This window comes from Delphinapterus leucas, chromosome 8, assembly GCF_059928025.1.
Source record: "Delphinapterus leucas isolate spDelLeu-1000000601 "Yukka" chromosome 8, BTC_Dleu_Yukka2, whole genome shotgun sequence".
Classification (NCBI taxonomy): Eukaryota; Metazoa; Chordata; class Mammalia; order Artiodactyla; family Monodontidae; genus Delphinapterus; species Delphinapterus leucas.
Window position 1 is genome coordinate 64,284,718 of NC_143136.1, and position 26,505 is coordinate 64,311,222.

The following is a 26,505-nucleotide window of genomic DNA, read 5'->3' on the forward strand; positions in this document are numbered from 1 at the left end:
AAGCCAGTCCAAAATGAGGAAAGAGAGCCAAGTACTCATCTGTGATGACTTTTTCCTCAAACACATTATTCAAAGAGCAGCATTTTGTCCACCTAGCTCAGAACACATGAGGATGAAAGTGTCGATTTCAATATTTTTTCAACTTCCTGTTCTTATATGGATATAAAGCTCTTATTACCTTCTACGGATCTTGAGAAGATAGTTACTGGTCTACAAAAAAAATTTTTCCATACAAGTTGAATCCTCTGTCTCCCTTTCCCCATTCATGTTTTGTTCCATAGACCCCTTTGCTGTCCTGGGAGTAGAAGTGCAGAGCTAAGGATCCTTCAGTTGCCTGAAGATGATGGCTCCCATCATCTCTATGACCTCATCTCTTACTATCCTCCTCTATGCTCTCTTGACTTCAGCCACATTGGCCTCCCTGCTATTTGTTCCTTTAACACACCAGGCACTGCTTTATCCATTCCTTCAGAGACAGGGTTCTCCCAGACCCCCTTGGCTAATTCTCTCTTCTTCTCTAAGTCTTTGCATAAATGTTACTTTATCAATGAGGCCTCCCCGAACTCCACATTTAAAATTACCACCTTCAACCCAATTACCTGGCACTCTTAATCCCCCTTGCTCTGCTACTTTTTTTCCCCAAAGCACGTATCACCCTCTAACAGTCTATAAAATGTACTTATTAGGTCTAGTATATATTCTCTCATTCTGCCTTCCAAGGTTAAAGACCTTTGTTTACTAATGCATTTAAAACTCCCAGAACAGTAATGAGGATATTATAGGTTCACAAATACTTGTTGATGAATAAATGAATGAATTCTTAAGAAAAAACTTAGGAAAAGCTGTGAAACAACAGCAACAGCTCAGAGAAGCTAACCAAGGGAGCTCCATCTGGAGCTTTTTATGTTCTCTTTCCACTCAGCCTGAAATTTTACCAATTATAGATTTATTTGACATAAGGGATATTATCTTTTTTAACATCTTTATTGGAGTATAATTGCTTTACAATGGTGTGTTAGTTTCTGCTTTATAACAAAGTGAATCAGCTATACATATACATATATCCCCATATCTCCTCCCTCTTGCGTCACCCTCCCACCCTCCCTATCCCACCGCTGTAGGTGGTCACAAAGCACCGAGCTGATCTCCCTGTGCTATGCGGCTGCTTCCCACTAGCTATCTATTTTACGTTTGGTAGTGTATATATGTCCATGCCACTCTCTCACTTCGTCCCAGCTTCCCCTTCCCCCTCCCCATGTCCTCAAGTCCATTCTCTACGTCTGGGTCTTTATTCCTGTCCTGCCCATAGGTTCTTCAGAACCATTTTTTTTTTCTTTTTTAGATTCCATATAAGGGATATTATCTTTTAAAATGCAAATACTGTGGTGTTCGTGCTAAGGACTGTCAGTTACTAACACATCACTGTGAATCAGTGTGAGTTCAGTCACTCTCTCCCAGCTTCTAATGGAGACCAGCTTCCTGATGAGGACAAGAATGGTAGAGGAAGCTAGGACATTTTGGAACACAATGACTTTAGGGACTATGGAAGTCCTCGGTGGGCACCAAAGTGGGTAGGTTTAAGGCAGTATAATAGGACTCAGCCTCTAGGGATGGGAATCCACATTTACATATTCATGTTTAGTTTCTGTGATGATCGTTTCAAAATCCCTCGAAGAAAAGTTTGTTTAGATCAATGACCTCTTCCCTTAAATCAATAAGTTCTATTGGCCAAGTAGAGCCCACTTCCCAAAATGTGCCCAGCAGGAGCTTGTTTAAAGGAATAAATGGGAACAGGGATGGTCATTTGGTTTCCTGGATCTCTCACTGTGTCTCTTGCCAAGAGGCTAAAAATGCTTATCAGATTTGCTTCATCTAGAAAGAATGGTTCTATGTTTCCCTTGCAGCTCTCTACAGGCTGGTCCAGCTGATTAGCTATCCAGATTTCACCGCCCAACATTGTGGCACTTCTATAATTTATTTGGCTGCCATGAATAACATAAACATTATAGCCTACACAAACATCACTTTATGGGTATTTTATGACTGTTAGATTGTTGACGGTCAAGCTGTTTTCAGAGCCAACACATCAGTCCGTAGTGTCCAGGGGTTTCAGACCCAATCATAGATCTGAACCAAACAACTTTGGGATAATGGTTGAGGGGCTGTGTGGAGTTGGTATAAGCAGTGGTGCATTGAACTCAAGCTTAAAAGTTTGTGCCCATTAAAGTTATTCATATTCTAAGGCTGCAGAAGCTTAATGAAATCGTTTTCCTCCCATCTTTCCTGGATACCAAATGATTCTTTGTAGTGCAATTTGAGATTTGAGAAAACAAGAAAGGATAGGAGGAGAAAGCTATTGACTCTCAAGGCATTGTGTCCCTGTAAGTCAAATGGAGGGGTGTCTTTACAGAAAAACTGAAAATTCCTCTGCAGATTCTTCTGGATTAAACGTCTTCTACAATAAATAATAATAACAGCTACCATTTACGGAATGTGTACTCCTTGTCAAGCACTGTATATGTAAGGTTGCATTTGATCCTCATGATAGCTCCCTAGAGATGGGTGTTAGCTTTGTTCTACAGATGAAACAAATATCTCATTGGATATCTGCCCAGGCTCCCAAAATAAGGAAAGGGCAGAATCAGAGCCCAAATTAATGGCTGAGCTAACATGCATGTACTTCCTCACTTCATTATACTATCCCCACAGAGGAACCATGAAGGGTATCTGGGTCTCTTGGCGCTGTCTAGGGAGAGGATTTCAAGATAGTTGTTCTACACTAGAAATTTCCCCCATTAGAGCGTGGAGTCAGCTTTCAGATTGAGAATTCCCTTCATCTTTGTCTTCTTATCAAGCCCTGTGACAAGAAGAGTGGTGTGGACCCCACCTCTTCCTCCAACCTGGGCAACCAGCTGCCCACAGGAAACATACATTCTTCTCTGCTGCTCAGTGCCATAAGCTTCACATGGAGAGGGCTGCAGGTTATACCTGGAGAGCGAAGGCATCAAGAGGGCGACATAGGTCATCCCTGACTGTGCTCCCCGTCACAAGAAGAACAACAACTCTTCATGAGCAAGACAGCACTAAGGGAATCCTAGAACATGGGGGTGAGGCTGAAGCACCCTCCTCCACCACAGAGACCAAGACACACTGCATTAGAAGGATAAGAGAAGCAGTTACACGTGACTGCATTGCCTCTCTCTCTCGGGCCAGCACAGCACCCTGCTGAGAAGTCTCCCTAGTGCCTTTGATTCCTCCAATGGGAAAAGAGCACAGGGGTTTCAACCCTCTCTCCCAACACTGCGGGTCACTTTGTGGGAGCCCCTACTCTGGTCTCCCCCTTGCGGACTGCAGGGGAATCACTGGGAATCTGAAACTATGATAGAGAAGGGGGAGGGGGCACGCAACAACCAGCACTCGGATCTTGGCAGATGGAGCTCATTATCAACCAGCAACTTTGATCACCTGTAGACCCAAGTTGGTGGTCCACTCTGACCAGGGAACCCACTGGGAGGCAGATCTGCCTGCCTCTAGGTCCTCAAATGAGGAATTTTACCATTCTTACAGTCTGGTTTGCCTACACCCATGAAAAAAACCGAGTCATAGCCCCACTCACTGGGGAGAGTGTTGCCTGACCCCATCTGGCCAGAGGGGTTGGTAAGAGCACCTAGGAGCTGGGTAGCCTAGCACTGCTCTAGCTGAGAGGTGAGTGGGAGCCAACTGCCCACAGAGCAAAGCCAATACAGGGAGTTCTTCCACTACGCCCAGGCAGAGGATTCACTCATAGCCAAGGCTGAGGGTGGCTCAACCCCTCGCAACCAGAAAGCCTGCTTGGAAAAAACTGGAGAGGCCTGGAGTGGCCCCTCTCTCTTCCACCAGACAAGGGAATGGAAACACAGCAGCCCTACCTGCTGTAGAAGGTGTTTCCTGGTCCCATCTGTCAAGAAGGGCTGGTGAGAACACCTGGAGCCTGAATAACGCAGCAGTGTTTGAGCTAAGGGACTGGGAGGCATAGCCAATAATGTGCAGAGCAGAGCCAGTGGCTGTTTTTGGCCAGGGAACTTGGGGCATGGGTTGGCTTAAGGCAACAAATAAAGAGCTTTACCAGTTTTAGAGCTGCTCTTCCAATGCTCCTGGGCAGGGAAACAAATTCATAGCCCCACTCATTGCTGAATACCACTCATTGCCTTCAGCCTGCCTGACCAGGAACCTAACTAGAGCACATGGGATGCAGTGTAGCCCATCCAACAGGCCTGCTTACACTGACACTTGAACAGAGAGCATAGCTCATGGCTTTCCCTGTCTGCAGGACAAAACTGGTGACCTAACCTGACCAGGGAATTAAGTGTACATTCTTGCCTGACATGGGTCTCCAAACAATGTGTGTTAGAGGCCCTGGGCCCCATCCTACTGCCCTGCCATAGCAAGGAAGCTAATTTATAGCCCTATCTACTACTGAATATAGTAGTCAGTCCCAACAATCTAGAAAGCCTGACCAGAGAATCCAGGCAAACATGGAGCCCATTCTATAACCTCACTTGAGAACCAAGCCAGCAGTACTCAACTAATAGGTCCCCATCCCCAGTCAAAGAGCCTGAACAGTTGCCTTGCCCCCAAATAAACCATAATAGCAGGTCCCACCTGCCCAAGAATATTACCAGCAGACACACCCACAACCCAAACTGAGCTGACTAGTGAAAATCTGTCTCTGTCAATGCAAACCTGTAATGTCTCATTACTCAAATGTGCAGATAATGACATAAGGATTCAAGGGTCACAAAAAATCATGTAAACATGATATCAAAGGAAACAAGTAAAGCTCCAACAACTGATGCTAAAGAAATGGAGATCTATGAACTTTCAAAGAATTCAGAATAATCCTTTTTTTGTTTGTTTTTTGTTTTTTTAACATCTTTATTGGAGTATAATTGCTTTACAATGGTGTGTTAGTTTCTGCTTTATAACAAAGTGAATCAGTTATACATATGTTCCCATATCTCTCTCCTCTTGCGTCTCCCTTCCTCCTGCCCTCCCTATCCTACCCCTCTAGGTGGTCACAAAGCACTGAGCTGATCTCCCTGTGCTATGCGGCTGCTTGCCACTAGCTATCTATTTTACGTTTGGTAGTGTATATATGTCCATGCCACTCTCTCACTTTGTCCCAGCTTACCCTTCCCCCTCCCCATATCCTCAAGTCCATTCTCTAGTAGGTCTTTGTCTTTTTTTTTTTTTTTTTTTTAGGTCTGTGTCTTTATTCCTGTCTTACCCCTAGGTTCTTCGTGACCTTTTTTATTTTTTGCGAACTATAAGAACATGCAGACACACAACTAAGCAAAATAAGAAAAAAAATGCATGAACAAAACAAGAAGCTGGGCAAAGAAGTAGAAACCATTAAAAAAAAAAACCAACAGAAACCCTACAGTTGAAAAATATAATAATTAAACTGAAGAATACAATAAAAAGTTTAAAAAGCAAACTTGAAAATGCAGAACTAGTGAAATAGAGGATAAGGAATTTGCAATTACCTTATTAGAGGAACAAAAAGAAAAATAAAAAAGATGAAGAAAGCCTAAAGGACATATAGGACACAATTGAAAAAACAATATTCACATTATGGGATTTCCAGAAGGAGAAAATAGAAAAGGACAGAACGTATATTTAAAGTAATAACAGCTGAAAACTTCCCAAACCTAGAACCAGAAGCTGGAAGCCTCAGCATGAGATAAGTCCTGAAAACCAATTGGACTGGAGGTCAGTGACACCTACCAGACCACCCACAGTAGTTAGTCTGCCACAAGAGAAGGACCCATGTAGCCCACATAGGGGATATCCCTAGAGCATATACCTCTGGTGACCAGAGGGGAGTGTGCAGCTGGTATGTAGCCTACCAGCTACATACATCCTTTTTATAGGATGTCTCCTATGAAAGGCCACTTCTCCAAGGTCAGGAAATGTAAACCTACCAGATACATAGAAATAAAAACAGCAATTAGGCAAAATGAGGCAACAGAGGAACATGTTTCAAACGAAGGAACAAGATAAAACCCCAGAACAACAACTAAGTGAAGTGGAAATAGGCAATCTACTCAACAGAGAGTTCAAGGTAATGATCATAAAAGATCAAAGAGCTTGAGAGAAGAATGGATGAACAGAGTGAGAAGTTAGAAGTTTTTAAACAGTTAGAAAATATAAAGAAGAAACAAACAGAGATGAATAATACAATAACTGAAATGAGAAGTACACTAGAAGGAATCCACAGTAGATTAAATGATACAGAGGAATGGATCAGTGAGCTGGAAGAGGGAGTAATGGAAATCACTGAAGCCAAACAGAAAAAAGAAAAAAGAATAAAAAGAAATGAGGACAGCTTAAGAGACCTTTGGGACAACATCAAGCATACTAACACTTGCATTGTAGGGGTCCCAGAAAGAAAAAAGAGAGGCACAGAGAATATATTTGAAGACATAATAGCTGAAAACTTCCCTAACCTAGGGAAGGAAATAGGCATTCAGGTCCAGAAAGCAGAGAGAGTCCCAAACAGAATCAAGGCAAAGAGGACCGTACAAAGACACATTGTCAAAAATTGTAAAAAATTAAAGATAAAGACAGACTATTAACAGCAGCAGGGAAAAGCAACCAAGTTATATATAAGGGAACTCCCATAAGGCTATCAGATGACTTTTCATCACAAACTCAGTACTCCAGAAGGGAGTGGCATGATATATTTAAAGTAATGAAAAGGAAAAACCTACAACCAAGAATACTCTACCCAGCCAGACTTTAAGACTTGAAGGAGAGATCAAAGTTTTACAGGCAAGATAAAGCTAAAAGAGTTCATCACTACTAAATCAGCTTTATAAGAAATATTAAAGGGACTTCTCTAGGCAAAAAAAAAAAAAGGACACAACTAGAAACATGAAAATTACAAAGGAAAAAGCCCGTTGGTAAAGGCAAATATACAGTAAAAGTTTATAAATTAACCACATACAAAGCTAGTAGGAAAGTTAAGAGACAAAAGCAGTAAACATCACCTACACATCTGCAATAAGTAGTTAAGGAATACACAAGACAAAATGATGTCGGGAATTCCCTGGTGGTCCAGTGGTTAGGACTCCGCATGTTCACTGCTGGAGCCTGGGTTCAACCCCTGGTTGGGGAACTAAGATCCCGCAAGCTGCATGCAGCGCGGCCAAGAAAAAACCAAAACAAAACAGAAAGATGTAAAATATTATGTCAAAAACATTCATGGAGGGAGGGGAGTAAAAATGCAGCGTTGTTAAAAGGCCTTTGAAATTGAGAGATATGCAATTTAAAATAATCATGTGTGTATTAAACCTCATGGTAATCACATACCAAAAATCTATAATACGGAAAAGATAAAGGAATCCAAACATAACACTAGAGGTACCGTAGTCATCAAATCACAAGGGAAGAGAACAAAAGAAGAAACAGACAAAAAAGAACCCCCAAACAATGAGCAAAATGGTAATAAGTACATGCTTATCAATAATTACTTTAAATGGACTAAATGCTTCAATCAAAGGAAAGAGTGGCTGAATGGATACAAAGACAAAACCCATATATGTGCTGTCTACAAGAAACTCACATCAGATCTAAAGACATACAGACTGAAAGCAAAGGGATGGAAAAAGGTATTTCATGCAAATGGAAATCAAAAGAATGCTGGGGTAGCAATACTTATCAGACAAAATAGACTTTAAAACAAAGACTGTAACAAGAGACAAAGAAGGACATTACATAATGATTAAAGGATCAATACAATGAGATATAACAATTACAAGTATATATGCAGCCAACATAGGAGCACCTAAATACATAAAATATTAACAGACATAAAGGGATAAATTGGCAGTAACAATAATTGTAGGGGACTTTACCGTCCCACTTACAATGGACAGATCATTCAGACCAAAAAAAGAAAAAAATCAATAAGGAAACACTGGCCTTTATATGCCACATTAGACCACGTGGATTTAATAGATCTATATAGACCATTCCAACCAAAAGCAGCTGAATGCAGTTTTTCAATTGCACATGGAACATTCTCCGGGATAAATAACATGCTAGGGCGCAAAAACAAGTCTCAGTAAATTTAAGAAAACTGAAATCATATAAAGCATCTTTCCGACCACAATGCTATGAGACTAGAAATCAACTACAAGGAAAAAAAATTGCAAAAAACAAGTGGAAGCTAAACAACATGCTACTGAACAACCAATGGAGCACCGAAGAAATCAAAGGAGAAAAAAATCAAAAAATAGCTGGAGACAAATGAAATTTTAAAAAAAATCCAAAATCTGTGGGACACAGATCAGAAAAGCAGTTCTAAGAGGCAAGTTTATAGCGATACAAGCCTATATTAGGAAATAAGAAAAATCTCAAACAACCTAACCTTACATCTAAACTAACTAGAAAAAGAACAAACAAAACCCAAAGTTAGCAGAAGGAAAAAAAATCATAAAGATCAGAGCAGAAATAAATGAAATAGAGACTAAAAAACAATAAGATCAATGAAACTAAGAGTTGGTTCTTTGGTTCCTTAAAAAAATAAAAATAGAGCTACCATATGATCCTGCAATCCCACTCCTGGGCATATATCCAGAGAAAAACATGGTTTGAAAGGATACAGGCACCCCAGTGTTCATTGCAGCACTGTTTACGATAGCCAAGACAAAGAAGCAACCTAAATGTCCACCGACAGATGAATGGATAAAGAAGCTGTGGTACATAAACACAATGTAATATTACTCAGCCATTAAAAAGAATGAAATAATGCCATTTGCAGCAACATGGATGGACCTGGCGATTATCATACTAAGGGAAGTAAGTCAGAGAAAGACAAATATTGCATAATATCGCTTATAAGCAGTATCTTAAAAAATGATATAAATGAACATATTTACAAAACAGAAACAGATTTACAGACTTAGAGAACAAACTTATGGTTACCAAGGGGGAAGGGTGAGGAGGAGGGTTAGACTGGGAGTTTGGGATTGACATGTACACACTGCTATATTTAAAATAGATGACCAACAAGGACCTACTGTATAGCACAGGGAACTCTGCTCAATATTCTGTAACAGCCTAAATCGGAAAAGAATTGGAAACAGAATAGAAACATGTATATATATAACTAAATCACTTTGCAGTACACCTGAAACAACACTGTTATTCAACTATATCCAACATAAAATAAAAATTAAAAAAATAAAAATGAGTTGGTTCTTTGAAAAGCTAAACAAACCTGATAAACCTTTAGCCAAACTCATCAAGAAAAAAAGGAAGGGGCCCCAAATCAATAAAGTTAGAAATGAAAGAGGAGAAGTTATAACTGACACCACAGAAATATAAAGGATCACAAGAGATTACTGTGAACAACTATATGTCAATAAAATGGGCAATATAGAAGAAATAGATTCCTGGAAATGTACAATCTCCCAATACTGAACCAGAAAGAAAAAGAAAAATATGAACAGACCAATTATCAGTAATAAAACTGAATCAGTAATAAAGAAAAAAAAAAACTCCCAACAAACAAAAGTCCAGGACTAGATGGCTAAACAGATGTATTCTATCAAACATTTAGAGAAGAGTTAATACCTATCCTTCTCAAACTATTCCAAAAAATTGCAGAGGAAGGAACACTTCCAAACTTTTTCTATGAGGCAAGCATCACCCTGATACCAAAACCAGACAAAGATATCACACAAAAAGAAAGTTACTGTCTAATATCACTGATGAACATAGATGCAAAAATCCTCAACAAATTAACAAACTGAATCCAACAATATATTAGAAGGATCAGACAATATGATCAAATGGGATTTATCCCAAGAATGCAAGAATGGTTCAATATCTACAACTCATGTGACATACCACATAAAAAATTGAATAAAAGACTAGCCAGAGCAGCTGAAGCCCTGCAGGAACCAAACTGGTGGCTGGCAGTGGACCCTCTCTAGGGCCTAAGATGGATCTTGTACCCAATTGTTTTTTTACACCATATATATATTTGGCCACATGGCCAGAGGATGACATCTTCCGACAAGCTATCAGTCTCCTGATTATAACAAATCTCAGTGCATATAACCTTTATTTCTTCTTTGCAACACTGAGTTATTATTTTGTCTACGATCATTCATTAATGAAACACTCACAATTTTTCAAGAATCAAGTTTATCAAGAGATTATGCATTCTGTCCAGTCAATGCCATGGATCAGCATCCCCAGAGTTTCACTGTTCCTGACAGAGGTTACAGCAAATTGTATGACAGCATAAAGAGTTTCCATACGGCTGGTTTTGACTCATTGCTGGTATCCTGCTCTTTCTCTTTTTCACTGACATGCTGATCTACTGGATTCACAGAGGTCTTCATCATAGACTTGTATGTAAGTGCTTACACAAACATCACACCTGGAAGATTCTGACTCCAAGTCATGCTTTTCACCATCTGGCTGGCGTCCTTCAGAGTCTGCCTTGCCACATATACCTTTTTATTTTCCCCTTACACACGGTAGTTTATTTAGGTTTGTATGTCTTGGTCAATATCTGGACAATTTCCAATTCATGATGGTGACTTTCATGTTCCCCAAATCTTAAGGCCATTTATTAATGGCTCAGCTTATCATACAGACCACCACATGCTCTTTGACCGTAACTATGGACAGTATTTCACATTGTGGGATAGAGTTGGAGGCTCCTTCAAAAATCCCTCCTCCTTTGAAGGGAATGGACCAATTAGTCATGTGAAGATGACAGAAGAAGAGAGCAAGAGCCATGCAGGAAATGGTTGTAAAAATGAAAAATTATTCAATGTAGAGTTTACAAAGACTGAGTAGATTATTGCCCAATTATTAAATATTTTTGGTCAAGAAAAATAATCTACATACATACAGCCAAGAGGCATAGCAAGTGAATAGTATCATTTGAAAATCAGTATTGTGGGTATAGCTGAGTAATGATCATAATGGTAGGTCAAGGGAACATGTCCTGAATACCAAGATTTTAACCTCATGCTTGAAATAATGGACGTTGGTCTAAGGGACAAATTGTGTCTTTCTAGCCACCAGATCTGTAATTTGAATAGCTTGAACAATGATTTTTTAAAAGACAGAGGATAAATTATCAAGGGGACTAGGTTATGCCCTTTTGCCTTAATTCATCCATATTCATTAAGTAAAATTCATTGTGCTTAATAGTATCAAGACTAAACACCACAACAAAGAAATATTACTATAAAGATTGTTCGTTGTTTCAGGAATGACTAAGTATTCAGTATTTGTATGATAACGACGACTTGTTCAAGTGGAAACACTGGTGTGAAAAAAACTGTTATATAATGTATTAGCAGCTCAGTGGCCTGATTAATAGCTGGTGGTATAAAATTATCGTCTTCCTACACATAGAAAATTTATTTTCTGGAGACGCTGTCAAATATTACATTTTACTGATGAACAAATAAATTGGAATTTTAGAAAATATTAATACTACCATGATTTAATCCAGATCTGGGATTATTTAAAGATTTTGATGGTTACTGTTTTAAACCATTATTTAATAAGTGTAAAATTATGTGACTGAATATATTTAGAAAGGGAAATTTGATGCCCAAATAATATATTTGATCCTACTGACTTTTTAATTAAATTGATGCATTTATGTTTCAAAGTTACAATCCTGTGATTTTCTATAAAAAGAAATAGTTGCCAAATATTTAGGCCTATCACTGAAGATTAGTTTTGAAATCTTATTTTCCCTCCTCTTTCTTCAATTTTCCCCATTTCCTCTACAAAAAGATTTAACAAATACTTTTATAAAGAAATGTCATGTGTTACAACAAATATGTTGGGAAAACATGGTTTGCAAAGACATTCTATAATCTATTTATGTAAAAATAAAAGTTGATTATGACTGTTTAAAAAATTGAATAAAAATAATATGATCATCTCAATGGATGCAGAAAAAGCCTTTGACAAAATTCAACATTCATTTATGATTAATCCTTTATACCCACTTTGTGAAGAGTTAACACACCGCAATGCAATAAAGGCCATATATGAGAAGTCCACAGCCAACATCATACCCTGATAAAAAGGTGAAAGCATTTCCTCTAAGATCAGGAACAAGACAAGAATATCCACTCTCCCCACTTTTATTCAGCATAGTATTGGAAGTCCTAGCCACAGAAATCAGATAAGAAAAATCGGAAAGAAAGAAGTAAAACTGCCACTGTTTTCAGATGACATGGTACTATACATAGAAAATCCTAAAGACACCACTGAAAAACTACTAGAGTTCAATGAATTTGGCAAGGTTGCATGCTACAAAATTAATATACAGAAGTATGTTGCATTTCTGTACACTGAGTATGAACTATCAGAAAGACATTTAAAAAACAGTCCCATTTATCATCATATCAAAAAGAATAGGATACCTAGGAATAAGTCTAACTAGGGAGATAAAAAGACTTGTACTTGGAAAACTATAAGACACTGTGAAAGAAACTGAAGATGACACAGATGGAAAGATATACCATGTTCATGGACTTGGAGAATTAATACTGTTAAAATGACCATACTTCCCAAGGCAATCTACAGATTCAACGAAATTCCTATGAAAATACTGAACACATCTCACCCAATTAGAATAAATAATTCTAAAATTTGTATGTAAACACAAAACACCCTGAACAGCCAAAACAATCTTGAGAAAGAAGAACACAGTTAGAGGTATCACATTCCCTGACTTCAGACTATAATACAAAGCTACGATAATCAAAACAGTATAGTGCTGGAACAAAAATATACACATAGATCAAAGGGAAAGAATAGAGAGCTCATAAATAAACCCGCATGGTTAACTAATCTATGATAAAGGAGGCAAGAATTTACAACGGGGAAAAGACAATCTCTTCAATAAGTGGTGCTGAGAAAACTGAACAGCTACAGGTAAAAGAATGAAATTAGAACATTTCTTCACATCTTATACAAAAATGAACTCAACATGGATTAAAGTCCTAAAGGTAAGACCAGAAACCATAAAACTCCTAGAAGAAAACATAGGCAGAATACTCCTTGACATAAATCACAGTAATATTTTTTGTTTCCTAAGGCAAAGGAAACAAAAGCAAAAATAAACAAATGGCACCTAATTAAACTTAAAAGCTTTTGCACAGCAAAGGAAACCACTAACAAAATGAAAAACAGCCTACAGACTGGGAGAAAATATTTTCAGGTGATGACTATAACGGGGTTAATATCTAACATATATAAACAGCTCATACTACTAAATATCAAAAAAGCAAACTCAATCAAAAACTGGGCAGAAGACCTGAATAGACATTTTTCCAAACAAGACATACTGATTGCTAACAGGCAAATGAAAAGATGCTTGACATCACTAATCAGGGAAATGCAAATCAGAACGACAGTGAAATATCACCTCACACCTGTCTGAATGGCTATGATCAAAAAGGACCACGAATAACAAATGTTGATGAGGATGTGGAGAAAAGGGAACCCTTGTCTACTGTTGGTGTGAGCGTAATTGGTGTAGCCACTATCAAAAACAGTATGGGGGTTCCTCAACAAACTAAAAATAAAAGTACTAAATGATCCAGCAATTCCACTCCTGAGTATAGATCAAAAGGAAACAAACACACTAATTTGAAGAGATACATGCACACCAATTTTCACAGCAGCATTATTATAATAGCCAAGAGATGAAAGCAACCTAACTGTCCATCAACAGATGGGTGAAGAGGTGAGATATCTATATCTAAACACACACACATAGTGGAATGCTATTTAGCCTTAGAAAAGAATGAAATTTTGTCATTTGCAAAAACATGGATGGACCTGAAGGGTATTATGCTTAGTAAAGTAAGTCAGACAAAGAAAGACAAATATTGTATGTTACCACTTACAGTGGAATCTAAAAAATACAACAAACTAATGAATATAATAAAACAGAAACAAAGTCACAAACTGGTGGTGACCAGTGGGGAGAGGGAGGAGTGAGGGCAAAAAAGAGTATGGGGAGAGTGGAAGTGAGCCCTGAACCAAGATAGTGGAGTAGAAGGACGTGCTCTCACTCCCTCTTGTGAGAACACCAGAATCACAACTAGCTGCTGGACAATCATTTGAGAGGAAGACAATGAAACTCATCAAAAAAGATACCCCACATCCAAAGACAAAGGAGAAGCCATAATGAGATGGTAGGAGGGGCGCAATCACAGTAAAATCAAATCCCATAACTGCTGGGTGGGTGACTCACAGGCTGGAGAACACTTATACCACAGAAGTCCACCCACTGGAGTGAAGCTTCTGAGCCCCACGTCAGGCTTCCCAACCTGGGGGTCCAGCAACGGGAGGAGGAATTCCTAGAGAATCAGACTTTGAAGGCTAGTGGGATTTGATTGCAGGACTTCGACAGGACTGGGGGAAACAGAGACTCCACTCTTGGAGGGCACACACAAAGTAGTGTGCACATCGGGAGGAAGGAGAGTGACCACAGGGGACACTGAACCAGACCTAACTGCTAGTGTTGGAGGGTCTTCTCCATGGGGAGATGGTGGTGGAAGGGGTGGCAATGGCTCACCGTGGGGAGAAGGACACTGGCAGCAGAAGTTATGGGACGTACTCCTTGGTGTAAGCCCTCCCAGAGTCTGTCATCAGCCCCACCAAAGAGCCCAGATAGGCTCCAGTGTTGGGCTGCCTCAGGCCAAACAACCAACAGGGAGGGAACCCAGCCCCACCCATCAGCAGTCAAGGGGATTAAAGTTTCACTGAGCTCGGCCCACCAGAACAACAGTCAGCTCTACAAACCACCACTCCCTCCCATCAGGAAACTTGCACAAGCCTCTATAGCCTCATCCACCAGAGAGAAGACAGCAGAAGCAAGAACAACTACAATCCTGCAGCCTGTGGAACAAAAACCACATTCACAGAAAGATAGACAAGATGAAAAGGCAGAGGGCTATGTACCAGATGAAGGAACAAGATAAAACCCCAGAAAAACAACTAAATGAAGTGTAGATAGGCAACCTTCCAGAAAAATAATTCAGAAGAATGATAGTGAAGATGATCCAGGACCTCGGAAAAAGAATGGAGGCAAAGATCCAGAAGATGCAAGAAATGTTTAAGAAAGACCTAGAAGAATTAAAGAACAAACAAACAGAGATGAACAATACAATAACTGAAATGAAAAATACACTAGAAGGAACCAATAGTAGAATACCTGAGGCAGAAGAACAGATAAGTGACCTGGAAGACAGCATGGTGAAATTCACTGCTGTGGAACAAAGAAAAAAGAATGAAAAGAAATGAAGACTGCTTAAGAGACCTCTGGGACAATGTTAAATGCAACAACATTCACATTATATGGGTCCCAGAAGAAGAAGAGAGAGAGAGAGGACCCAAGAAAATATTTGCAGAGATTATAGTCGAAACCTTCGCTAACATGGGAAAGGAAATAGCCACCCAAGTCCAGGAAGTGCAGAGAGTCCCAGGCAGGATAAACCCAAGGAGAAACACACCGAGACACATATTAATCAAATTGGCAAAAGTTAAAGACAAAGAAAAATTATTGAAAGCAGCAAGGGAAAAATGACAAATAACATACAAGGGAAGTCCAATAAGGTTAACAGCTGATTTCTCAGCAGAAACTCTACAAGCCAGAAGGGAGTGGCATGATATACTTAAAGTGATGAAAGGGAACAACCTACAACTAAGATTACTCTACCCGGCAAGGATCTCATTCAGATTCGATGGAGAAATCAAAAGCTTTACAGACAAGCAAAAGCTAAGAGAATTCAGCACCATAAAACCAGCTCTACAACAAATGCTAAAGGAAATTCTCTAAGTGGGAAACACAAGAGGAGAAAAGGACCTACAAAAAGAAACCCAAAACAATTAGGAAAATGGTCATAGGAACATACATATCGATAATTACCTTAAACATGAATGGATTAAATGCTCCAACCAAAAGACAAAGGCTTGCTGAATGGATAAAAAAACAGTACCCATATATATGCTGTCTACAAGAGACCCACTTCAGACCTAGGGACACATACAGACTGAAAGGGAGGGGATGGAAAAAGATATTCAATGCAAATGGAAATCAGATGAAAGCTGGAGTAGCAATACTCATAACAGATAAAATAGACTTTAAAATAAAGACTGTTACAAGAGACAAGGAAGGACACTACATAATGATCAAGGGATCAATCCAAGAAGATATGACAACTGTAAATATATATGCACCCAACATAGGAGCACCTCAATACATAAAACAACTGCTAACAGCTATAAAAGAGGAAATCGATAGTAACACAGTAATAGTGGAGGACTTTAACACCTCACTTCCACCAATGGACAGATCATCCAAACAGAAAATTAATAAGGAAACACAAGCTTTAAATGACACAAGGGACCAAATAGATTTAATTGATATTTATAGGACATTCCATCCCAAAACAGCAGATTACACTTTCTTCTCAAGCACGCACGGAACATTCTCTAGGATAGATCACATCTTGGGTCACAAATCAAGCCTCAGTAAATTTAAGAAAACTGAAATAATATCAAGCATCTTATCTGACCACAACACTATTAGATTAGAAATGAATTACAGGGTAAAAAACGTAAAAAACACAAACACATGGAGGCTAAACAATGCATTACTAAAAAGCAAGAGATCACTGAAGAAATCAAACAGGAAATCAAAAAATACCTAGAGACAAATGACAATGAAAACAACGATGATCCAAAACCTATGGGATGCAGCAAAAGCAGTTCTAAGAGGAAAGTTTAAAGCTATACAAGCCTACCTCAAGAAACAAGAAAAATCTCAAATAAACAATCTAACCTTACACCTAAAGGAACTAGAGAAAGAACAACAAACAAAACCCAAAGTTTGCAGAAGGAAAGAAATCATAAAGATCATAGCAGAAATAAATGAAATAGAAACAAAGAAAATAATAGCAAAGATCAATAAAACTATAAACTGGTTCTTTGAGAAGATAAACAAAACTGATAAACATTTAGCCAGACTCATTAAGAAAAAGAGGGAGAGGACTCAAATCAATAAAATTGGAAATGAAAAAGAAGTTACAACAGACACCGCAGAAATACACAGCACCCTAAGAGACTACTACGAGCAGCTCTATGCCAGTAAAATGGACAACCTGGAAGAAATGGACAAATTCTTAGAAAGGTATAACCTTCCAAGACTGAACCAGGAAGAAATAGAAAATATGAACAGACCAATCACAAGTAATGAAATTGAAACTGTGATTAAAAACCTTCCAACAAAGAAAAGTCCAGGACCAGATGGCTTCACAAGTGAATTCTATGAAACGTTAGAGACGAGCTAACACCCATCCTTCTCAAACTCTTCCAAAATATTGCAGATGAAGGAACACTCCCAAACTCATTCTATGAGCCCACCATCACCAGACAAAGATACTACAAAAAAAAGAAAATTACAGACCAATATTATTTATGAATATAGATGCAAAAATCCTCAACAAAAGACTAGCAAACAGAATCCAACAACACATTAAAAGGATCATACACCGTGATCAAGTGGGATTTACCCTGGGGATGCAAGGATTCTTCAATATAGGCAAATCAATCAATGTGATACACCATATTAACAAACTGAAGAAGAAAGACCATATGATCATCTCAATACATGCAGAAAAAGCTTTTGACAAAATTCAACACCCATTTATGATAAAAATTCTCCAGAAAGTGGGCATAGAGGGAACTTTCCTCAACATAATAAAGGCCATATATGACAAACCCACAGCAAACATCATTCTCAATGGTGAATAACTGAAAGCATTTCCGCTAAGATCAGGAACAGGCAAGGATGTCCACTCTCACCGCTATTATTCATCATACTTTTGGAACTCCTAGTCACGGCAATCAGAGAAGAAAAAGAAATAAAAGGAATACAAATTGGAAAAGAAGAAGTAAAACCGTCACTGTTTGCAGATGACATGATACTATACATAGAGAATCCTAAACATGCCAGCAGAAAACTACTAGAGCTCATCAGTGAATTTGGTAAAGTTGCAGGATAGAAAATTAATGCACAGAAGTCTCTTGCATTCCTATATACTAATGATGAAAAATCTGAAAGAGAAATTAAGGAAACACTCCCATTTACCATTGCAACAAAAAGAATAAAATACCTAGGAATAAAACTACCTAGGGAGATAAAAGACCTGTATGCAAAAAACTATAAGATACTGATGAAAGAAATTAAAGATGATACCAACAGATGGAGAGGTATACCATGTTCTTGGATTGGAAGAATCAATATTGTGAAAATGACTATACTACCCAAAGCAATCTACAGATTCAATGCAATCCCTATCAAATTACCAATGGCATTTTTTTTACAGAACTAGAAAAATAAAATCTTAAAATTTGTATGGAGACACAAAAGACCCCGAACAGCCAAAGCAGTCTTGAGGGAAAAAAATGGAGCTGGAGGAATCATACTTCCTGACTTCAGACTATACTACAAAGCTACAGTAATCAAGACATTATGGTACTGGCACAAAAACAGAGACACAGATCAATGGAACAAGATAGAAAGCCCAGAGATAAACCCATGCACCTATGGTCAACTAACCTATGACAAAGGAGGCAACAATATACAATGGAGAAAAGTCAGTCTCTTCAATAAGTGGTGCTGGGAAACCTGGACAGCTACATGTAAAAGAATGAAATTAGAACACTCCCTAACACCATACACAAAAATAAACTCAGAATGGATAAGAGACCTAAATGTAAGAACGGACACTATAAAATTCTTAGAGGAAAACATAGGAAGAACATCTTCGACATAAATGATAGGAAGATTTTTTTTTTTGCAGTATGCAGGCCTCTCACTGTTGTGGCCTCTCCCATTGCGGAGCACAGGCTCCGGACGCACAGGCTCAGCGGCCATGGCTCACGGACCTAGCTTCTCCGCCGCATGTGGGATCTTCCCAGACTGGGGCACAAACCCGTGTTCCCTGCATCGGCAGGCGGATGCTCAACCACTGCGCCACCAGGGAAGCCCAGGAAGATCTTTTTTTGATCCACCTCCTAGAGTAATGGAAATAACAACAAAAATAAACAAATGGGACCTAATGAAACTTAAAAGCTTTTTCACAGGAAAGGAAACCATAAACAAGATGGAAAGACAACCCTCAGAATGGAAGAAAATATTTGCAAACGAATGAACGGACAAAGGAGTAATCTCCAAAATATATAAACAGCTCATGCAGCTCAATATTAAAAAAACAAACAACCCAATCCAAAAATGGGCAGAATACCTTAATAGACATTTCTCCAAAGAAGACATACAGATGGCCAAGAAGCACATGAAAAGCTGTTCAATACCACTAATCATTAGAGAAATGCAAATCAAAACTACAATGAGATCACCTCACACCAGTTAGAATAGGCATCATCAGACAATCTACAAACAACAAATGCTAGAGAGGGTGTGAAGAAAAGGGAACCCTCTTGTACTGTTGGTGAGAATGTAAATTGATACAGCCACTATGGAGAACAGTATGGAGGTTCCTTAAAAAAACTAAAAATAGAAGTACCATATGATCCAGCAATCCCACTACTGGGCATATACCCAGAGAAAAACATAATTCCAAAAGACACATGCACCCCAATGTTCATTGTAGCACTATTTACAATAGCTAGGTCGTGCAAGCAATCTAAATGCCCATCAACAGACGAATGGATAAAGAAGTTGTGGTACATATATACAATGGAATATTACCTAGCCATAAAAAGGAACAAAATTGGGTCATCTGTAGAGACGTGGATGGATCTAGAGACTGTCATACAGAGTGAAGTAAGTGAGAAAGAGAAAAACAAATATCATATATTAACGCATGTATGTGGAACCTAGGAAAATGGTACAGACAAACCGGTTTGCAGGGCAGAAGTTGAGACATAGATGTAGAGAACAAACATATGGACACCAAGGGGGGAAAACGGCGGGGGTGTGGGGATGGTGGTGTGATGAATTGGGCAATTGGGATTGACATGTATACATTGATGTGTATAAAATTGATGACTAATAAGAGCCTGCTGTGTAAAAAATAAAATTCAAAAACTTTTTTAAAAAGTGGAAAGAGTATGGGAACAAGAAGTACAAACTACTATGTATAAAATAAATAAACTACAAGGATATATTGCACAGCACAGGGAATATAGCCAATATTTTATAACTTTAAATGGAGTATAGTCTATAAAATTTTTGAATTACTATGTTGAACACCTGAAACTACTGTGATATTTTTCTATTATGACATTTTAAACTATACCTTGATTAAAAAATAAAAGAACATAAATAAAAGTAGCAAAAGGGAGACGTTACATACAAGGGAACCCCCACAAGGGGTTTCTGCTGAGAAATATGCCAGCATAAGACTACTGGCATATTTCTCAACAGAAACTTTTCAGGCCAGAAGAGAATGGGATGACAAATACAAAATGTTGAAAGAAAAACTCTCACCATGAATTCTATACTCTTTGAAGCTGTCCTTCAGAAATGAAGGATAAATAATTTGCCATACAAAAGCTGAGGGAGTTCATTATCACTAGACCTGTCTTACAAGAAATGGTGAAAGGCAGTTTTGATTGCAAGTAAAAGGATGCTAATTAGCGTCATAAAAACATACAAAGGTAGCATAAAACTCACTAGTAATGATAAATATATAGTGAAAGTTAGAGTCTACAATATATTAATGGGGGTGTATAATATACTAACAACACTAAAAGTTAAAAATAAATGTAGTAAAAATACCCATAAATACAAAAACCTGTTCTTAGTTATACAATGTAAAAGTATGTAAATTTTAACAATAATCTAAAATGTGAGGGATAGGAGAAGTAAAAGTGTAAACTTTAGGAATTCTACGGAAATGAAGTTGTTATCAATTTAAAATAGACTGTTATAATTTTAAGATATTTTAGGTGATCTTCATGGTAATGACAAAGGAAAAATCAGTAACAATTTCACAAAAGAACAAGATAAAGGAGTCAAAGAATACTGATGCCAAAAGACATCAAAACATGAAAAAAGATAGCAGGGTAAGAAACAAGGAACAATGAATCTACAAAACAACCAGAAGACAACAAAATGGCAATAGAAAATTCTTGCCTATCAATAATTACTGTAAACATATTAAATTCTCCAATCAAAAGACACAGAATGGCTGAATGGATAAGAAAACAAGCTCCCAAAATATGCTGCCTTAAAGAGACTCCCTTTAAACATAAAGGCACACACAAACAGAGAGAAGGAATGGAAAAAGACACTCCAAGCAAATGGTAACCCCCCTACTCCCCACAAAAAAAAGTAGGGGTAGCTACACTTACATCAGACAAAATGGACTTTAAACTAAAAATCATATAAATAAATAAATAAGAAGGTCATTATCCATTATATAATTTTTTAAAAGTCAATCCATAATGTCATAGCAATTGTAAATATCTGTGCATCCAACATCAAAGTACCAAAATACATACAACAAAAACTAACAAATCTAAAAGGAGAAATAAACATCAATACAATAATAGTTGGAGATTTTAATACTCCACTCTCAACAATGGATAGATCATTCTGATGGAGAACAAGGAAACAGTCTATTTAAACAACAATACAGTCCAAATGACCTAACAGACATATGTAGAACATTCTAGTCAACAGCAGAATTCACATTATTCTTGAGTGCACATGGAACATTTTTTAGGAGAGACCAAATGTTAGGCCATAAAACAATTCTTCAATAAGACTGAAATCATAACAAGAGGAAAACTGGAAAAAAATCACAAATACATGGAAATTAAACACTTTCCTGAACAACCAATGGATCGAAGAAGAAATTAAAGATAGAAAAGTTTGAGACAAATCAAAATGTAAACAAAACATACCAGAACTTATGGGATGCAGAGAAAAGCAGTTCTAAGCGTGAAGTTTACAGCAATAAACACTTACATTAAGAAGCAAGAATGATCCCAAATAAACAAACTAATTCTATTCCTTAGGAACTTGAAAAATAACAAGCTGAGCCAAAAGTTAGCAGGAGGAAGAAAATGAAGATTAGAGCAGAAATTAAAGAAACAGAGAACAGGAAAATAGAAACTATTACGCAAACTAGGAGTTGGTTCTTTGAAAAGAAACAAAACTGACAAACTCTAAGCTGGACTATCCAAGGAAAAAGGAGAGAAGACGACCCAAATCAAAATTTTAAATGAAAAAGGAGACATTACAACTGATACCACAGAAATACAAAAGATCATAAGATGCTACTGTGAACAAGTATATGCTAACAAACTGGATAATCTAGAAGAAATGGAAAAATTCTTAGAAACATACAACCTACCATGGCTGAATCAGGAATAGAAAATCTGAATAGACCAATTACTAGTAAGGAAATTGAATCAGTAATCTAAAACCTCCCCATGAAGAAAAGCCAAGGGCCAAATTGCTTCACTGGTGAATTTTACTGAACATTTTGAGAATAACTAAGACAAATCCTTCTCAAACTCTTCCAAAAAATTGAAGAGGGAACACTTCCAAACTCATTTTACAAGGCCAGCATTATCCTGATACCAAAGCCAGATAAGGACGTTACAAGAAAAGAAAACTACAGCCCAATATCCCTAATGAATGTAGTTGCAAGTATTCTCAACAAAATACTAGCAAAACCAAGTTTAGCAGGCACATTAAAAGGATCATCCACCATGATCAAGTGGAATTTATCCCTGGGATGAAAGGACCATTCAACATATGTAAATCAATGTGATACATTACGTTAACAGAATGAAAGAAAAGAATAATATGATAATCTCAATGGACAAAGAAAAAGCATTTGATAAAATTCAATATCTGTTCATGATAAAAACACTTAACAATTAGGCCTAGAAGGAACATAACTTGACATAATAAAAGACAACAAGTGACAAGCCCACAACCAATATTATGCTCGATGGTGAAAAGTTTACAGCTTTTCCTCTAAGATCAGGAAAAAGACAAGTGTGCCCACTCTCACCACACCTAATCAACATAGTACTGGAAGTCTTAGCTAGAGCAGTCAGGCAAGAGAAACAAAGGCATCAGAATTAAGAAGGAAGAAGTCAGATTGTCTCTATTTGCAGATGACATGATTTTATATATAGAAAATCCTAAAAACTCCACCAAAAAACTGTTAGAACTAATCAATGAATTTGGTAAGGTTGCAGGATACAAAATTAACATACAAAAATCAGCAGCGTTTCTATACACTAACAATGAATTTTATGAAAAATAAATAAATCCCATTTATAATAGCATTAAAAACAATAAAATAGTAATAAATTTAACCAAAGAGGTGAAAAATTTCTACTCTGAAAATTACATTTCCATTGATGAAAGAAATAGAAGACACAAATAAATGGAAAGGTATTCATGCTCATGGATTGGAAGATTAATATTGTTGAAATGTCAGAAATACCAAAAGCCACCTGTAGATTCAATGCAATCCCTGGAGTTTGGGATTAAAATATACACACTACTATATACAAACTGGATAACTAACAAGGTCCTACGGTACAGCACAGGGGACTACACTCAATATCTTATAATAACCTATAATGGAAAATAATCTAAATATATATAAATAAAAATCATCTCTATATATATGTACATATATCTGAATCACTTTGCTGTACAACTGAAACTAACACATTGTAAATCAACTATATTTCAATAAAAGTTAAAAAAATAAGATTCTAATGGCATTTTTTTTTTTTACAGAAATAGAAAAAGACACTCCTAAAATTTGTATAGTACCACCTAAAACCCTGAATAGCCAAAATAATAAGAAAGAAGAACAATGAAGGGGGCATCACACTTCCTGATTTCAAGCTATACTATAAAGCTATAGTAATTAAAATAGTATGGTACTGGGATTAAAAAAAGACAAAGAGACCAATGGAACCGAATCAAGCATATGCCTAACAAATTAAGCGTAGAAGGAACATATCTCAACATAATAAAGGCCATAAATGACAAGCACCCAGCCAACATCATAAATCATATAAGGCCAACTAATATTTGACAATGGAGTCAAGAATACTCAATGGAGAAAAGACAGTCTCTTCAATAAATGGCAGTGGGAAAATAGATTATTCACATGTAAAAGAATCAAACTTGACCCCTATCTTATACCACTCACAACCATTAAAATGGATGAAATACTTAAATGTAAGAACTGAAATCATGAAACTTCTAGCAGAAAACATAGGAAAAAAGCTCCTTGACATGGGTCTTGTTAACGAATTGTTTGAAGTCATACCTAACGTACAAGCAACAAAAGCAAAAATAAATACACGGACTACATCAAACTAAAAGGCTTCTGCATACCAAAAGAAACTATCAACAAAGTGAAAAGACAACCTATGGAATAGGAAAATATTTGCAAACCATGTATCTGTTATTTATAAAATATATAAAGAACTCATACAGTTTAGCAAAAAACCAAGTAATCCAATATAAAAATGGGCAAAAAAAACCCCTCAAAGGACACTTTTTCAAATAAGATATACAAATGGCCAATAGGTACATGAAGGGATGCTCAATACCACTAGTAATTAGGGAACTGCAAATTAAAACTGCAATGAGATATCACCTTACACCTGTTATAACGGTCATCATCCAAAAGACAAGAAACAACAAATGCTGACGTGGATGTGGAGAAAAGGGAACCCTTGTGTTGGTGGGATTGTAAATTGGTGCAGCCACTATGGAAAACAGTACAAAGTTTCCTCAAAAAATTAAAAACGGAACTACCATATGATCCAGCAAGTCCACTTCTGGGAATATATCCAAAGGAAATGAGAACACTAACTCAGATATCTGTAATCCCAGGTTCATAACATTATTTACAACAGCCAAGACATGAAAACAACCTAATGTCCATCAAGGGATGAATGGATAAAGATGATGTGGTATCATATACAATGGAATATGGTTCAGCCATTAAAAAAATGAGCAAATTCTACCATTTGCAACAACATAGATGGATCTTGTAGGCATTATACTAAGTGAAATAAATTAGAGAAAGACAAATACTGTATGATCTCACTTATACAGGAAATCTAAAAACTAACACACCAAACTCATACAAAAAGATCAGAGATCAGACTGGTTATTAGAGGGGACAATGAGGGGTGAGGGGAGGGGGAATTGGAGGAAGTTGATCAAAAGGTATAAACTTCCAGTTACAAGCAAGTACTAGGAATGTAAGCTACAACATGATACAGTTAACACTGCTGTATGATATACAGTATAGGAAATCTGTTAAAAGAGTAGACCCTAAGAGTTCTCATTACCAGGTGAAATTTTTTTCCTTTTGTTGTGTCTATGAGATGATGGATGTTAGACCTATTGTCATCATTTCAAAATCTATGTAAATCAAACTATATTGTACACTTTAAACTTTATACCATGGTACATGTCAATTATTTCCCAATAAAACTGGAAAAAATAGTTGAATAAATAAAAAAGAGGTGTTTGGTGGGGGACAAAGGGGTTCATATAAAAAATAACTGAATTCACTGGGGTGTATATTTCACTAACATAGGAGGAGTAAGACGAGCTTTTTTGGAAATAAAAAGTGTTTATTCTTAGTCTAAGGTAGACTGTTTATCACAAGTTTTGTCTGGCTTTCCTATCAAGACATTATTCTTTTGATAATTTCTAGAGTTGCCTTTCTATCGTCATTTAGCAAAGCACCCTCACCATTCGTCCCTTTTAAGGAATAAAAGGCCAAGCAGATGAGGCAAAGTCTCAGTTTGTTTCCTTCACAAAGTGAAGCTAATGTTTTCTGAAGCAAGAACCCAGAGAGTTGTCATTAGTTGGTAGCACTGATATAGGGTTTAGGCGACTCACGCTGTCTCCTTAAATGTTTTCAGAATACGTTAACGTGAATGAACATTACAATTCTGTTGCCAAATGCTTTCAGGGATGTGAAAATGAATAATTTGGGTAAAAACTGGGAAATCTCTCAGATAAATGCTTCTCTTTGATTGAACAGGGACAGGATGTAATTGCCCTAGTGTGCTGTAATTTGGAAGGGCTTCTGGAGAAGATCCATGTCTTTAAAAATTAAGTATATGTTCGGCTTTAACGGTAAGCTTTATAAGGATTCATGCCATTGCGTAGTGCAGAAAGGAAGCTGAATTAGAAAGGCTATAAAACAAGACATGAACAAATGAAAAAATAAAGAGTCAAAGTTCTCTTAATTTTTTTTCTTTACCCATAAAATGCCCTGGATCTATTTGACTGTTTCTTGAAGAATTTCTTTACTCCATATGCTTCTCTTGGTATTATTTATGTGGTACAGCTGCCACAGGGTGTTTTTTTTTAAAAAACTATTAAATACAAGATATAAAAACCAATTCATATTGAAAACC

General features: G+C 37.3%; 1 pseudogene; it reads left to right on the forward strand.

The window, feature by feature from the left end:
• The window catches only part of LOC149748577 (lathosterol oxidase pseudogene), a 33,884-nt pseudogene continuing 7,379 nt past the window's right edge, over window positions 1-26,505 (forward strand).